The 16,530-nt window shown below is 36.9% G+C and overlaps 1 protein-coding gene across 4 annotated transcripts in view; it reads left to right on the top strand.

Annotated features, from left to right (window-relative positions):
* Positions 1-16,530, top strand: part of PKN2 (protein kinase N2) — a 143,683-nt gene that overhangs the window by 22,339 nt on the left and 104,814 nt on the right. The window contains exon 1 of one of the 4 annotated variants that reach the window (XM_058439615.1): positions 8,670-8,733. The exons of the other annotated variants lie outside the window; for them this stretch is intronic. The gene's annotated coding sequence lies outside the window, so the exon portion shown is untranslated. Of the gene's footprint in view, positions 1-8,669; positions 8,734-16,530 lie in introns of those variants that run through there. 4 annotated transcript variants of the gene reach the window in all.

Raw genomic sequence — 16,530 nt, 5'->3', positions numbered from 1 at the left:
AATTTCTAGAAAAAGTCTATAGGGATTTTTGAATGGGGTTGCACTGAATCTTAGATTAAGAGGAGAACTGACTTCCGAACAATGTTGTCTGTTCTATGATAAACAAAGTATGTATTTCCATTTCTTTAGATTTCTCTAATTTCTTCTAGCAGTATTTTGTAGTATTCAGTGTATGGGTCTTTTACATCTTTTGTTAGATATGTCTGTAAGTACTACATGTTTTTATGTCATTTTAAATGGTATTTTAAAAATTTCTTTTTCTGATCATTCCTAGTATATAGAAGTACAATTGATTTTTGCATATGGATCTTGTGTCCTGCAACTTTGCTGAATACATTTATTAATTCTGGTAGCTTTTTTGTAGTTTCCATAGTGTTTTTATTTAATAATAATGCTGTCTTTGCATAAAAAGTTTTACTTCTTTGTAATCTGGAGTGCCTTTCATTTCTTTTTCTTGCTTGGTTGCACTGGCTGTGACCTCCAGTACAATGTAGAATAGAAGTGGTAAGAGTAGCCATCCTTATTTTGTTCCTGATATTAGGGAGAAAGCATGCAGTCTTACATAATTAACGTAAGATTAGTTGTATGAGTTTTGTATTTGCCCTTTAATTACATTGGGGTTGTTTGCTGCTTTTCCTGCTTAATATTTTTATGAGGAAAGAATGTTGGATTTTTATCTAATTATTTTTTGTTTCTATTGAGACTATAATGGTTTTCCTTCTTTTTTTAGCATCATTGCACAATTTTTGATATGTTTTCATTTTCATTCAGTTCAGAATATGTGCTGATTTCTTTTTGACCCATAGGTTAATGCGCAGTACTTCAGTTTCCAATTTGTGGACATTTGTCCAGATATCTTCCTTTTATTCCTTTCTAATTTGGTTCCATTTTGATCAAAGAACACCTCATTTTTTTCTCATCTCCAGTCTCATTGTCTTTATGTTTTGTCAGATGTTTTGGGACCCATTGTTTTATATATCTTGTCTGTTTTGGGTTTTGTTTTGTTTTAGCTGGGAGGGTAAATCTGCCCACGGCTACTTAACGTTGGTCAGAAGTAGCAGTCTCCTCTTATACACTTTTTTTTTTTAAATTAGGAAATATTTCAAACGTACCAAAAGGCTGAGAATAACTTATATCTCTTTTCCCTGAGTAAATGTTCTGCAAAATTTACATTGTATTTTTTAAAAATATATTGCAGAACAGCAAATGTTGCTGCCTGATCCTTCCTCTGGAAGCTTTGTCTCAGAGGGGCACCCAGCTCTATGAGGTGTCCGTTGGGCCCTACTAGGAGGTGTCTCCGAGTTAGGCTACTCGGGGTTCAGGGACCCACTTGAGGAGGTAGTCTGTCCATTCTCAGATCTCAAACTCCATGTTGGGAGAACCACTGCTCTCTTCAAAGCTTTCAGACAGGGACATTTAAGTCTGCAGAAGTTTCTGCTGCCTTTGTTCAGCTATGCCCTGCCCCCAGAGGTGGGGTCTACAGAGGCAGGCAGGCCTTGTTCAGTAGTTTTGTTTTGATGTATTAAGATTAGTGGACACCAACTTTACAATGAGAAAAATGAATGAGATAAAAGAAGCTTATGTATTAGGTTGAGTATAAATTTAAATATATCCTAATATTTCTCATATATTGAGATATACCAAGTAACATGGCATGTGAACTGAAAATTTCTTAACATGTTTTCAAGGAAATGTGCTCTCAGAATAAAACAATTTTAAAAGATCGAGAGGTCTTTGTCTTTACCTGACAGAGGACTATCCTATATTTAATAACCTTCAGGGAATTCTGCAGCCTTTCACAACTACTTCCCCAGTAATGAAATCCAGTATTTACTTTTGGATAGCTTTCTCCCTTTAGTTTTTGTATCATTTCTTCCCTGTTTATTATAAAATATTATAGACATACTGAAGGTACATAGAGAATAATAAAAACACTATTGTATTGATCAGCCATCAAATAAATAAATAAACATCACCAGTTTTGTTGAATGAAACCTTCTGGATACCTGTCTCTTTCTTACCCTCCCCATTCTGAAACCCCCAGCTACTATGCTAAATGTGATATTTATCATTTCCACATCAGAAATTATTTCTTACAAACCCTCATGGTAATTTAAGAATATTTTTTCTTGTGTCATTAGCATGTACGAAGACCAGTATGAGGACAATGGAAAGGTTGCACTTGTTTTCCTGCATCACATTTGTGTCAAATTGCCAGTAGAATATTTTATTGCTCACTAATTTTTAACTTGTTTCAACAAAGTCATTTGGATCTTTTATTGTTTGTATTTGCAAATATCTTTTACTTATCTTCTACTTAACTAATTAGTTTTATTTCCTCAGGGATGTGGTTTTATATTGTCCATATAGTTTAATTTTTCCTTTCTCTACCTTCCAGTTCGGAGTAACTAACAACTTGCTTTTATTTCTTCAGTCTAATGGGTAAAATAAAACATTTAATGAGAAGCCCAAATCTGATTCCCTCCCTCCTTCTGCCTCTTCCTATCTGTCCATCCGTTCATCCATCTATTTATAATATTAGTTTGGTTGTTGTTTTATTGTATACTTAAAAACAACAAAGACATCTCTGGGCTTTTATTTTGTAATTTTTTCCTCTTAATATATATTTCTTTATTTAAGCCAAATACTTCATATCATTGTGCTTGAAATAGATATGCTACTGTGTTTTCTATTGTGCCTGTGCTTATTTAAAAAATAATCAATACTCTAGCACACGGGGGGTTTTTGTGATAGATCTATTCTAAATTAATCATATACATAAAAAAATTAGTTTCATCTTTTCAACATTCTTATTCTTACTATCCGTTAGCCACTTTTTAGCTATATTTAGTAATAATGATGATAGTGTTATCTCTCTTGATAATTGCATAAGTGATAAGTACCAGATACTGTGACTAAGATATATATAAATTATTTAATCATTTTAATAATTCTTTGAGGTAAGAAAAATCTGAGATTATTGAGTGTGTAGTGTGCCAGAATTCACACAAGTAGTAAGTGATAGAGCTGGGATTTTGAACTAGGAGTCAAAATGTTTTTTGTAGTTGTTTTTAAGACAAGGTCTCACTCTGTTGCTCAGGTTAGAGTGCAATGGCACCAATCACGGCTTACTGCAGCCTCAGCCTCCTGGGGTTCAGGTGATCCTCTCACCTCAGTCTCCTGAGTAGCTGGGACTATAGGTGCATGCTAATTTTTGCAATTTTTATAGAGACGAGGTTTCACCATGTTGCCCAGGCTGGTCTTGAACTCCTGGGCTCAAGCAATCCTCCTGCCTTGCCTCCCAAAGCCTTAGGATTACAGGTGTGAGCCACCACGACTGACCAAAACTTGTTCTTAATTGTTCTGATATACCCGTAGGCTTCGTGATTTCTTAAGAGTTGTTTAGATTTCTATTGCACTGAGTCTCTGCCTCTATTGGAGTCACTTCCCAACCTGTCCATCTCCATGTCTGTTTGTCTGTATTATTGTCTTCAGAACCAGAATTTCTACATATTTCCAAAATGCTCCTAGGAGGTAATACAGCCCCATTGAGAAGTTCTGGCTAGGGGTAAGGACTTTTAACTCACATTTAGAGATGGAAGAAAAATATAATGTATAAGTAGCCCTTTTAAAAAAATGGTGACCCTTTTTTTTATTATTTCAATAGATTTTTGGGGGGTAACAGGTGGTGGTTGGTTACATGGATAAGTTATTTAGTGGTGATTTCTGAGATTTTGGTGCACCCATCACCAGAGCAGTGTACACTCTACCCAATGTATGTCTTCTATCCCTCACCCCACTCCCACCTTTCCCTCTGGTGTTCCCAAAGTCCATTGTATCATTCTTACGCCTTTGCATCTCATAGCTTAGCTCCCGCTTATGAGTGAGAACATATGATGTTTGGTTTTCCATTCCTGAGTTACTTCACTTAGAATAGTTGTCTCTGATTCCATCCAGGCTGCTTGCAAATGCCATTATTTCATTCCTTTTTATGGCTTAGTATCATATACACACACACACACCATATTTTCTTTGTCCACTTGTTAATTGATGGGCATTTGGGCTGGTTCCATATTTTTGTAATTGCGAATTGTGCTGCTGTAAACGTGTGCAAGTGTCTTTTTCATATAATGACTTTTTTTTTTCGTCTGGGTAGATACCCAGTAGTGGGATTGCTAGATCAAATGGTAGACCTACTTTTAGTTCTTTAAGGAATCTCCACACTGTTTTCCATAGTGGTTGTACTAGTTTACATTCCCACCAGCAGTGTAGAAGTGTTCCCTTTTCACCATATCCATACCAACATCTATTTTTTTTTATTTTTAAAATTATGGCCATTCTTGAAGGAGTAAGGTGGTATCGCATTGTGTTTTTGACCCTTTGTTCTTAAGGGTCTCAGTTAAATTTTATTGGTTAGTAATAGGTGTATGGAACTATTACCATTATTTCTTATATTGGTAGAACTGTGGACACAGTGGGGGGCTTACCTGTTTTATCTACTGGGAATTCCAGGGATGGGAGAAGGTTCAGAATGAAAAAAGTGTGAGTACAAATAGAATCTAGACCTTAAGAAAGGTTTTTCTGATCATTGGGAGGTCTGCTTAATATGATTTCTGAAGTTGCTTAAATTTTTAACATGGTTGATTTTGTATAAGGGAGGTATTATGGTAAGTTAATTAATTAAGGTCTTATTGGATGCCCTTTTGCGAATATAGTGTATTTTTCTAAAAAGTCTTTTTTGCATAGTAGGCTCACAAGAAACAGCTGATAGCTAGAAGGTAACTGGTTGACAAGAGGGTGCATCTACATAGGCTTTGAATTTAGGGTGCTTGGATAAACCTCAGCAATGTGTGAACCTCATGAAACCTCCTACCACTCTGTGTGAGTGTGTGTGTGTGTGTGTGTTGCACACATGGAATTTTCAGAGGTCCATTGCTTTCATCAGGATCTCATAGTAAATTTGTAATCTGCATCCCCACTCCTCATCCCAACTCCATATCCACGCAACAGTTTAAGGAACACTACTAGAGGAAAGTTGATAGAATTGATCAGTGGCATGGTGATCAGATGCTCTAGAGTCATTGGTAGGCTCTAGTACTTGTCTCTTGATAATGAGCCTTCTTGTTTAAAATACTCGTAAAGTAAAATTATTTGTTTCAAGCATATAAGATTATAAGAATGTGGAATGTGCAGATAAAATAAGAAAGGGAAATTAGTCTGTTAAGTAATCATTAAGAGGACAATTATTAATAAATTTCAGATTTTACTGACTGTGTAATATTCTTTTATGCTTGAATATGTATGCGACCTAATGGAAAGAAACAATGACTTGTGACTGAAAGCCCTTTCCATATTATAAACGTGAAGACTGTCTTTATTTCTGATTCTACCTGTTTATGTTTCCCAATACGTATGTTTTCTTTTTGCCTAAAACGTTTTCTATAACTAGACCTTTGGAGGCAGGGAGGGGTGGGGATTGGATTTGGATATGAGGGATTGCTATTTCTCCCATGAAATGTAAAGAATTGCCTTAAAAATATCACTTTGAGAGGCTAAGGCAGGAGAATTGCTTGAGCCAGGAGTTCAAGACCAGCCTGGGCAACATAGCATAGTGAGACCCCCATCTCTACAAAAAAATTTAAAGAAATAGCCAACCGCAGTGGCACGTGCCTATGTAGTTCCAGTTACTCAGGAAGCTGAGGTGGGAGGAGCACTTGATCTTGAGGGGTTGAGACTGCAGTGAGACATGATTGTGCCACTGCGCCGTAGCTTGGGTGACAGTTCAAGACCCCGTCTCAAAATAATAAAAAAAAAAAAGAAATGAAAAAAATTATTGATTGACTATGATGTGCTGGGGACATAGTAGTGAGCAAGAAAGATTCTGCCTCTGCACTTAGAAAGCCTGTCTTATCATCAGTCAGGGAAGACAAATAAATAAAGGTGTGATGAGGGATATGATAGGAAATGTAAGTGGAATGTACTGTGGGTCACCTGGCAGGAGCATCTAACCAATATAGGTGAGATCAAAGATTGCTTTCCACCTCGACCTGAAGGATAAGGAGTTAGCCAGAGGAAAACTGTTCAAACTGTTCATTCAAACATGGTTCTTTGAATGTTTGAAGCCAGGTGTCTTTTTTTTTTTTTTTTTGAGACAGTCTGGCTCTGTCTCCCAGGCTCAACCTTGGCTCACTGCAGCCTCCACCTCCCGGGTTCAAGCGATTCTCCTGCCTCAGCCTCATGAGTAGCTGGGATAACAAGCGCCTATCACCACGCCCGGCTAATTTTATATTTTTAGTAGAGATGGGGTTTCACCACCTTGGTCAGGCTGGTCTCGAACTCCTGACCTCAGGTGATCCACCCACCTCAGCCTCCCAAAAGTGCTGGAATTACAGGTGTGAGCCACCACCACCCCCCCTTTTATTTATTTATTTATTTATTTATTTATTTATTTATTTATTTATTTATTTATTTTGAGACAGTCTTGCTCTGTCACCCAGGCTGGAGTACAGTGGCGCCGTCTTGGCTCACTGCAAACTCACCATCCCAGGTTCAAGCAGTTCTTGTGCTTCAGCCTCCCAAGTAGCTGGGATTACAGGCATGTGCCACCACACCCAGCTAATTCTTCTATTTTTTAGTAGAGGTGAGGTTTCGCTCTGTTGGCCAGACTGGTCTTGAACTCCTGGCCTCAAGTAATCCACCTGCCTCGGCCTCCCAAAGTGTAAATCCAGGTATCCTTTTTATGTTTTCATTTCAATGTACTTTTGCCTCATTTCAGCTGGCATAATATTTTTAGTTATCAAAATTCTATTTTAAGCAGTATTGGTGGAGTTTTAAAATCTAAAAGGCATGTATTTGTCCTTTCATTTTAAAACATGGGATACTGAGCATATACACCCCCTTCTTATATAATATAATGCCTTCTCATCTATTTTTTCTCATTTGGTTCTCATAATAATATTGAGATGTAGGCATTTTTTCAATTTTAGAGATCAGGAGATACTGAAGTCACTTGCTTTAAGTTAGAGATGAGATTTTAGAGATAAGGAGATAGAGATTTAGAGATTTTAGAGATAGGGAGATACTCAAGTCACTTGCTTTAAGTTAGATAACTATTTAGTTAAGTTAGATAACTAGTTAAGGAAAGCTCAAATCACTTGCTTTAAGTTAGATAACTGTTTACTTAAGGAAAGCTCAAATCACTTGCTTTAAATAACTATTAAGTGTTAGGACAAGGCCAGAACCCAGGTGTTTTGATTCCTAGTCTAATGTATTACACATTGTTTCTTATAATTAAATAGTTTCTTGATAGTTTATATTCATTAGTTCTACTGTATGATATGTCTCCTAGGCCTTGAATCTTGTGTATCAGGTTAATTAGCCTTATATTAAATAGTTCCAGGTGTTTCTGTATTTTGACTTCTTAGTGCAAATGTCTCTTGTTACATACTGCTTGTTTTCAAGTATCATCTTGTTATGCTACCTATTTTTTTGATTCATTACTTCTGATTTACTTTTTCCTGGTAAAACTAATAATGGATCTCATTAAATTTATGTATAACATTGAAGAAAGTGGCATTAAACAGTGTTCCAAGGGATTACTTTTTTTTTTTTTGAGACAGAGTCTTCCTCTGTCATCCAGGCTGGAGTGCAGTGGCACGATCTCTGCTCCCTGCAACCTCTGCCTCCCAGGTTCAAGCAATTCTCCTGCCCCAGCCTCCCGAGTAGCTGGGATTACAGGCGCATGCCACCATGCCCGGCTAATTTTTGTATTTTTTTTAGTAGAGACAGGGTTTCACCATGTTGGCCAGGCGGGTCTTGAACTCCTGACCTTGTGATCTGCCTGCCTTGGGCTCCCAAAGTGCTGGGATTACAGGTGTGAGCCACTGTGCCCGCCCCCACCCTTTTTTTTTTTTTTTTTTTTTGGAGACAGTCTTGCTCTGTCACCCAGGCTGGAGCACAATCTCGGCTCACTGCAACCTCCCCATCCCAGGTTCAGGCAATTCTTGTGCTTCAGCCTCCCAAGTAGCTGGGATTACAGGCATATGCCTGTAAGTAGTTACTTTTTATTGCTTAGTAGCATGCTGTTTTGTGAATATGCCACAATATGTTTATCCTTTTCCCCATGTACCCATTGAAGAACATTGGGTTATTTCCAGCTTTTGGGTTAATACAAATGAAGTTACTCTGGGCATTTTTGTATAGTTTTGTATAGTTTTGTTTTCCTTTCTTTAGGGTAAATATCCAAGAGTGTAATTGCTAGGTCATGTTAATTGTTACTGTTTAGATATATATAGTATTTAAATATATCTGTTTAAATTTATAAGAAAATGCCAAACTGTTTTTCAGAGTGGCTATACCATCTTACCACTCCATACAGCAATGTGTGAGAGATCCAGTTGGTGCTGCATTTTCACAAGAATCTTTGTATTGTCAGTATTTTTTTAGCCATTTAAATAGGTGTTTATTAGACATCTATTATTGTGGTTTTAACTTGCAGTTCCCTAATAGCTAATGATGTTGGCAATCTTTTTATATGCTTATTTGCCGTTATATATCCTCTTTGGTGAAGTATCTGTTCAAGCCTATTTTCTAAATTGGTTGTTTCATTACTGTTGAGTATAGTTACTTATATATTCCAGATATGAATCTTCTGTTACATATGTGATTTGCAAATATTTTCTTCTATTATGGTATGCACTTAGCCCTTTTGAAGAGCAAAAGTTTTACATTTTGGTAAGTCCAATTGATCTTTTTTGTTTGTTTGCTTATTTTATGGATCATGCTTTTGGTGTCCTAAGAACTCTTCGCTTAACCCCAGGTTATGAAGATTTTCTCCTACATTTTTTTCTAAAAGATAAAGGGGAAAACACAGATTTTCTCATGGTTTTTACACTTAGATCTATGATTCATTTGAGCATACCAATTCTATACATATTTTGTTAGGTTTTTATCTATGTTTTAATTTTTTAGACAGATTGTAACTGTATTGTGTTTTTAACTTTATTGTCTACACAGTCATTGTTAGTATATAGAAGAACGATTATTTTTGTATATGGCTCTTGTATTCTGTGATTTTGTGAACTCTCTTATTGTAGACGTTTTCTAGTACATTCCTTGGGATTTTCTATATACATGACCCTGTTATCTGCTAATAGGGGGGATTTTATTTCTTCCTTTCCATTTTATATGCTTTTTTTTAATGGTTAAGAGAAAAATACATTTATATTAATATATTTAAGAAACATTTATGTTAAGGTCAATAAAATATGAGAAAAATCTTCATCTTCAATAATAACTCAAAAAAATGCAAAACAAATGAGATACCATTTCCCCACTATCAGAATAACCAAAAATTTTTACATTAAAAACTAGTTTCCACAGTGATGTGAGTAAAAATATATGCTTTTTATTAACTTACTGTAGTGGATAGAATGTCTAATATTGCATTGAATAAGAGTGCTGAGAGCAGACATCCTTGTCCTAATGCCGATCTTGGGGAAAAGCATTTAGTTTTTCACCGTTACATATGATGTTAGCTGTAAGTTTTTTGGTAGATACTCTTTGTCAAGTTGAAGTTCTTTTCTAGTTTGCTTGGAGTGTTTGCCATGTATAGCTCTTGAATTTTGTCACATAATTTTTCTGTATAAGTTGGCATGATCATGTGATTTTTTAAATCTTTATTCTCTTGATATATGGTGGATTATATTGATGGATTTTTGCATATTGAACCAGTCCTATATACTTGGAGTAAACCCTACTGTGTTGTATTGTGTAATTCTTTTTCTTCAGTACTATATTCAATTTGAGTATATTTTGTTGAGGATTATTACATCTAAATTCATGGGAGAAATTAGTTTTTGTGTATATTTCTTCTGTCAGGGTAACACCTACCTCACAAGAGCAATTGGGAAGTATTTCCTCTGATTTTCTGGAGAATATTGTATAATATAGGACTGTGCAGATTATGTATTTCATATTGGGTGAGTTTTGGTGTTTTCTTTTTGAAGAATTGGTTCATTTCATCTAAGTTATTGATTCATACTCTGTATGCTTATGTTTCTTTACATTTCTTTAGGTTTTATGATGCAGGCTGTGGTCTATCATGGTGAACATTTTGTGGGTGCTTGCAAAGAATATGTATTCTGTTCTTGTAGGTGGAACATTTCTATAAATGTTACTTAAATTCCCTTTTTGATGGTAGTGTTTAGTTCTTTGTATTCTTCCTGGTTTTCTATTACTACTTCTATCTTTCTGAGACAGGGATGTTGAAGTCCCCAACTATAATTGTCTATTTTTCAATTTCTCCTTGCCGGTTTTTGCTTCCTGTGTTTTGAAGCTGTGTTATTTCCAGAATTAGTATTGTTATGTCATCTTGGTGGATAGACTTTTTTATCATTTTTAATGACACTCTTTTTTTTTTTTTTCATTTTCTTTTCTTTGAAGTCTGCTTTTTCCTGGTATTAATACGGTTACTTTTTTTTATTAATGTTTATATGGTATATTATTTCCTATCCTTTTTAGCCTACCTGTGTCATGATACATTGAAACGACATTCCTTTAGGTAACATATGGGTTTTTGTTTTTGTTTTTTTAAGAGATAGGGTCTCACTGTATTGCCCAGTCTGGTCTTGAACTCCTGAGCTCAAGCAGTCCTTCCACCTTGGCCTCCCAAAATGCTGGTATTACAGGCAGGATCCACTGCACCTGGCCCAAGGCCATATTTTTTTAATGCACTGTACCAACCTGTGTTTTAAATTTTTGTGTGCAAGTCATTTGTATTTAAAGTGATTATTGGTATGTGAGGGCTTAAGTTTGCTATTTTATTGTTTTCTGTTCATTCCCATTTCCCTTTTCTTGATTTGTGGGCTACGTGTGTATTTTTTTAGAATTCCATTTTGATTTCTTACAGTGTTTCTCCGTATATCACTCTTTTTAAATTTGTTTTGTGGTTCCTTTGGGTATTATAATATGCATGTGTAATTTATCAGATTATTAGTATTGACATTCTCCACATAGGTGAAGTGTAGAAATCTTCCATTGTACGCTACACTTTTTTCTTCTAATTTGAAAATACTAACCTGGACCACCTACTGTTGCCAGATGGGAAGTCCAGATCACCACTCAATACCCTCTTAACACAGCAAGGTAGGAAGCATCTGAGATGCCTGGCTGCGGTAGGGTTGGTATTGTCAAAAAGATTTCTGTCTTACTGGGCTGCCCTATTTTGCGGTTATTTGGCTAAAGAGAGCAGGTTTTTCTTGGGGCTTTTTTTTTTTTTTTTATTCTTTGGTTTTGGGTTACAGACTTCTGGCACAATCTGGAGAAGTCTATTAAAGGACAACCCAGAGAATTCATATCTTGTCTTCCTCAAGACCTGAAGTTCCTAACTGGTCTGTTTTTTTCCTTCTACCTTCTCTGCTGTATTAAGTCCAGGGTGTTTAGTTGAATTTATGTGGGCTGGAATGAAGAGATATAAGACTATTCAATCTTGTCGAGAACCAGAAATTTGACAGTTAATTTTTGTTTTGGTTCTTCAAGCAGGCACATGTTTCTTTTTCTCCTTTTGGATAACTCAGTCATCTCTTGGGTCTCAATAAATACTACTTTCTTGGAGAAGGAAAATAAATACTACTTTTCTTGATATTTTAACCTAAATTACAAGTAGGCTTTTCATTCTTTGCTGTTATCAAAAGTTTTAATTGTGGTTTGCTTATCTAATGTCTGTCTTCTCACTAGGCATTACACTCCTGAGTATAAGGGTTACTTTGTTTTTGTTTTTTTAATGGACTTTATTCTTGAACAGGTTTAGATTTACAGAAAAATAGATAACCATAAAACTACTGTACTTTTCGTTGATAAAGTTGTTTCCCATGGGGGCATGGGTTAACAGTTGTGATCCTGCTATACGTTTTACTGGAATTGAATGATTTAGTAAATGAATGGTAGATGGTAGGAGCCAGGTTTCTCACTATTGGAGTTGGGATTTACAGATAAGCAAAGGGAGGAGGCTAGAATGATCTGTGTTTTGATAGATTCGAGTTGGAGACATCATTATGAACTCATATTTGGCTTAATATAGATCATGTCTTTTTTTCTCCCACAAGTCTATAGCCAATGTCCACTGATAATGTTATTAACATCCCCAACTTTTTTTTTTTTTTTTTAGACGGAGTTTCGCTCTTGTGCCCAGGCTGGAGTGCAATGACACGATCTTGGCTCACCACAACCTCCACCTCCTGGGTTCAAGCGATTCTCCTGCCTTAGCCTCCCGAGTAGCTGGGATTACAGGCATGTGCCACCATGCCCGGCTAATTTTGTATTTTTAGTAGAGATGGGGTTTCTCCATGTTGGCCAGGCTGGTCTTGAACTCCTGACCTCAGGTGATCTGCCCGCTTCGTCCTCCCAAAGTGTTGGGATCACAGGCATGAGCCACCGCGCCCGGCCAACATCCCCATCTTTTAAATTGTTACAGTTGTTTTCCAGTAGGAGTCCACAGAAAGTAATCGATAATAACTGTATTTGAAAAGACTGCTTAGAGTGATCATCATTTCTTGCCTGGATTAGTACAGTAGCCTCTTTATTATGTGTCTATTGCAGCATAGCAAACTCATCTTAAGATTCTTTGGGTATACTAGGTGTTTCTTTTCCTGGTCTCAACTGGGCTCACTTATGCAGCTGTATTCAGCTGGTGGCTTAGCTGGACTGGAATGCCTACTGTGGCTTCACTTTTGTTCTCATACACATGGCCTCTTTCCACATGGTTTCTCTCATCTTCCATGTTGTCTCTCTTTCAAGCAGGATAGTTTGGACTTCTTTACATAGCAGTTCGTTTTTAAGAGCAAAAACAAGCTATGAGCCCTCTTGAAGCCTGTACTTGGAACTCCTGCACGTCAGTAGAATGTCACTTCAGTCAGAGTCCCTCAGAAGACTACCCTCAGAGTCAGTGTGGAAGAGTGTGAATGCAGAGAGGCAGGATTCACTTGAGGCCATTTTGTAACAATGCACCATAGCTTCACAACATGTTTCCCTGCCTCCCTTGAATCTATTATTTCTTTTTTTTTTTTTTTTTTTTGAGACGGAGTCTCGCTCTGTCACCCAGGCTGGAGTGCAGTGGCGCAATCTCGGCTCACTGCAAGCTCCAACTCCTGGGTTCACGCCATTCTCCTGCCTCAGCCTCTCCGAGTAGCTGGAACTACAGGCGCCCGCCACCACGCCCGGCTAATTTTTTGTATTTTTAGTAGAGACGGGGTTTCACCGTGGTCTCGATCTCCTGACCTCGTGATCCGCCCGCCTCGGCCTCCCAAAGTGCTGGGATTACAAGCGTGAGCCACCGCGCCCGGCCGAATCTATTATTTCTTAACGCGGGTCAGACTATATCATTTCTTTGCGGAAACCCTGCCCTGAGTTTCCATTTCATTCAAAGTAAAAACCAAAGTCTTCTTTGGGAGGCCAAGGCGGGCGGATCACGAGATCAGGAGAGCGAGACCATCCCGGCTTACACAGTGAAACCCCGTCTCTACTAAAAATACAAAAAAATTAGCCGGGCATGGTGGTGGGCGCCTGTAGTCCCAGCTACTCCGGAGGCTGAGGCAGGAGAATGAGGTAAACCCGGGAGGCGGAGCTTGCAGTGAGCCAAGATTGTGCCACTGCACTCCAGCCTGGGCGACAGAGCAAGACTCTATCTCAAAAAATAAAAAAACACCAAAGTCTTTATATGGCCTACAGGGCCCTATATGATCTTGCCTTAACCAAATAGGGATTTATTTTCCATCTGAAACAAGAAGTAGAAAGGTAGCCAGTCTAGGGCTTGTGTAGCAGTTCAGTAAGGCCATCAGGGACCCAGAAACAAGAAGTATAAAGGTAGCCAGTCTAGGGCTTGTATAGCAGTGCCCAGTAAGGCCATCAGGGACCCAGGCTCTCTTTCTGCTCTGCCATCCTTAGTGTATTGGGTTTTGTCCTATTTGTTCCTCGTTGTTACAAGATGACTGCTGTACTTTCAGGCCTTGGGTCTGCATTCCTGGCAAATAGAAAAGGAGAAGTAAAAGTTTTCATTAAAATCCTGGGTTTAGTTCTCTTTGATGAAACTTGGTAATATGGTTACTTCTGGCTGCAGGAGAGCCTGGTGAAGTGAGAATTTCAGCTGTAGACCTTGTTGCATCTAACATAATGGGAGGTTTTCTTTCTTATTGTTGTTTTTTAAGTGAGGATAATAGGAGGATCGTATTACGTAGGCACCCAGCACTATCTGCTTCAGTACCACCTATGTGTCAGAAACTGTACTGTTGCTATGAAAGCATATTCTTTCAGTGGGCATGGCCATTATGACACTTAAAAATAGTATGGGTCAGGCACTTATAATAATTCCATTTCACAGATGAGGAAATCGAAGCTTTAGCATGATTGCAATATCAGAATTTATACAAGGTCATTCTGATGCCAAATGCTTCATTATTTCCATAACACAACATTCTAACTGAGCCTTCTGTTCAAGACAAACAAACAAAAAACACAATATGGCCTACATTTGTGTGAAGCCTTTGCTGCTCTTTCAAATTATATTTGGTTTTCATGTCTGTCTTCTTTAATAAATTGAATACCAGAAAGAAAGAAGGATCAGGTCATTTTTATCTTTATATTTCATTGCCTAGAACTCAGTGCATGTTTTGAATAAAGTTTTTTTTTTAAACTTTATATGATAAGGAAACTGAAAGACAGATGAGCAAACAGGTACAGATAAATAGGATAATAGCTTGAATTGCATGGTCAGTGCACTGGGCTTGTGTTTGAATTGGTTTCTTGCTTTCTAGTTGAGAGCACTCTCCTTTTGAGGCACAGAATGTTGGATTAGGGTGAAATTAGAGAAGAAGAAATGTGTTCTGCCAATATCCCTGGCTTAAGGCAGGTAATATCTATTAACGCAAATCAATCTGGTCAAGATGTAGTTCAGATATAGATAAGTGGGTATGTCAGAGGGCCCCTCGAAGAAAGCTGCTTAAAGCATGCTTTCCCCAAAACTAAAATCAAGAAAGTTAGACTAAATGGTTTTTGAAATTCCTTCTAGCTAACATAGTATATGAATCATTGTATCCAGTGAGTTTTTGTGGGTACTCTAACATTTCTTGGCATCTATCAGGTCAGACTGTTTTATATTTCTGAAATGTAGAGAGAGTAACAGCTTTTTCACTACTCTGGGAACTGGGCCAATGAGGAGTAAACATCCTCTCCTGTCTCTCCCTAAATGAAGTACTTGGTCACGAGTGACAGTCCATTTTCATTTTGTTCTTTGAATCTGGTCTTGTTCTTATTTCAGTGTTTTTCTTTACTGTGAGTTTGTTGAAGTATATTAAATTGAAAATGTCAGTTTATGTTTGAGTCTTAAAAATAAGAATTTCGTTATTGTATAAAGTAAAAGTCACTGTATTTACCAAATACATATTATCACATTTGTGTATTTGAAATACTTGACTGGCACATGAGGTAATTTAATTACAATGTACTGTGTAGTCTGTAGTTGGTCTCTTGTAGTAGAATTGTGTTGAATGAAAGTGGCAAGGTTAAGTAGCAGATATAATGTAGTATAAGATATGATTATAAGCTTTTACATTTTCCACAATTGAAATGAAGTTAATATTACTTTTGATTCTTTTGGTCTCTTTTAAATAATGTCTTTTCCTTATTAGACAAGGTTAAAAAAGAAGTGGAGAAAATATTTTATTATCAAAAAAATAGAGAAAACATGGAAAACTTTGAAAAATAAAATGGAAATCCCTCTTAATTTATCTTTCCCTCTATTTTTAAAGTTCTTATTTTTAACATAACTTGAAATAAAAGTGTGTTTACACAGCAGTATAACAGCCGCTTATACTGCTGTTAACTAATCAAGGTCACAAATAAGGGAAACCTTTCTTTATTCGCTAGCTGACTTGAAATTCTTTTGTTATGACACTTACGTAGCATCCTGAACTTTCTCTTTTCTAAAGTTAGTTTAAAGCCCTGATGTTTGTAAGCTTTATAAGGGAGTCTGTCTGTGCCCAATACAGTGCATTGAACATATTACTGTTTAATTTTAAAATTATTGAATTGACCATTCTATTTCTTGTTTTATACTCCCAACTTTTTAAATGAAGTCTTGTAAGTGGGTAAATAAAATATAGTATATATACACAATGGAATATTATTCAGTCATAAATAATGAAATCTTGTCATTTCAGACAACGTGAATGTACCTAGAGGACACTAAGCCAGGCACAGAAAGACAAATACCACATGATCTCACTCATAGGTGGAATCTAAAAGGTTGTTCTCATAGAGGTAGAGAGTAGAATGGTAGTTTTAAGAGGACAAGAGGGGAGCGGGGAAAAAGGGGTAGGGAAAGATGGGTTAATGGGTACAAAAAAGTTGGGAATATATAACAAGAAACATAAAAAGTTATTCTCTTTGATAGACATTTAGGTTGATTCCATATCTTGGCTATTGTGAATAATGCTGTAATGAATATAGGAGTGCAGATATCTGTAAAACACACTGATT

The sequence above is a fragment of the Hylobates moloch genome, unplaced genomic scaffold (assembly GCF_009828535.3).
Source record: "Hylobates moloch isolate HMO894 unplaced genomic scaffold, HMol_V3 SCAFFOLD_5, whole genome shotgun sequence".
Classification (NCBI taxonomy): domain Eukaryota; kingdom Metazoa; phylum Chordata; class Mammalia; order Primates; family Hylobatidae; genus Hylobates; species Hylobates moloch.
This window is presented reverse-complemented; position numbering and strand designations above follow the sequence as displayed.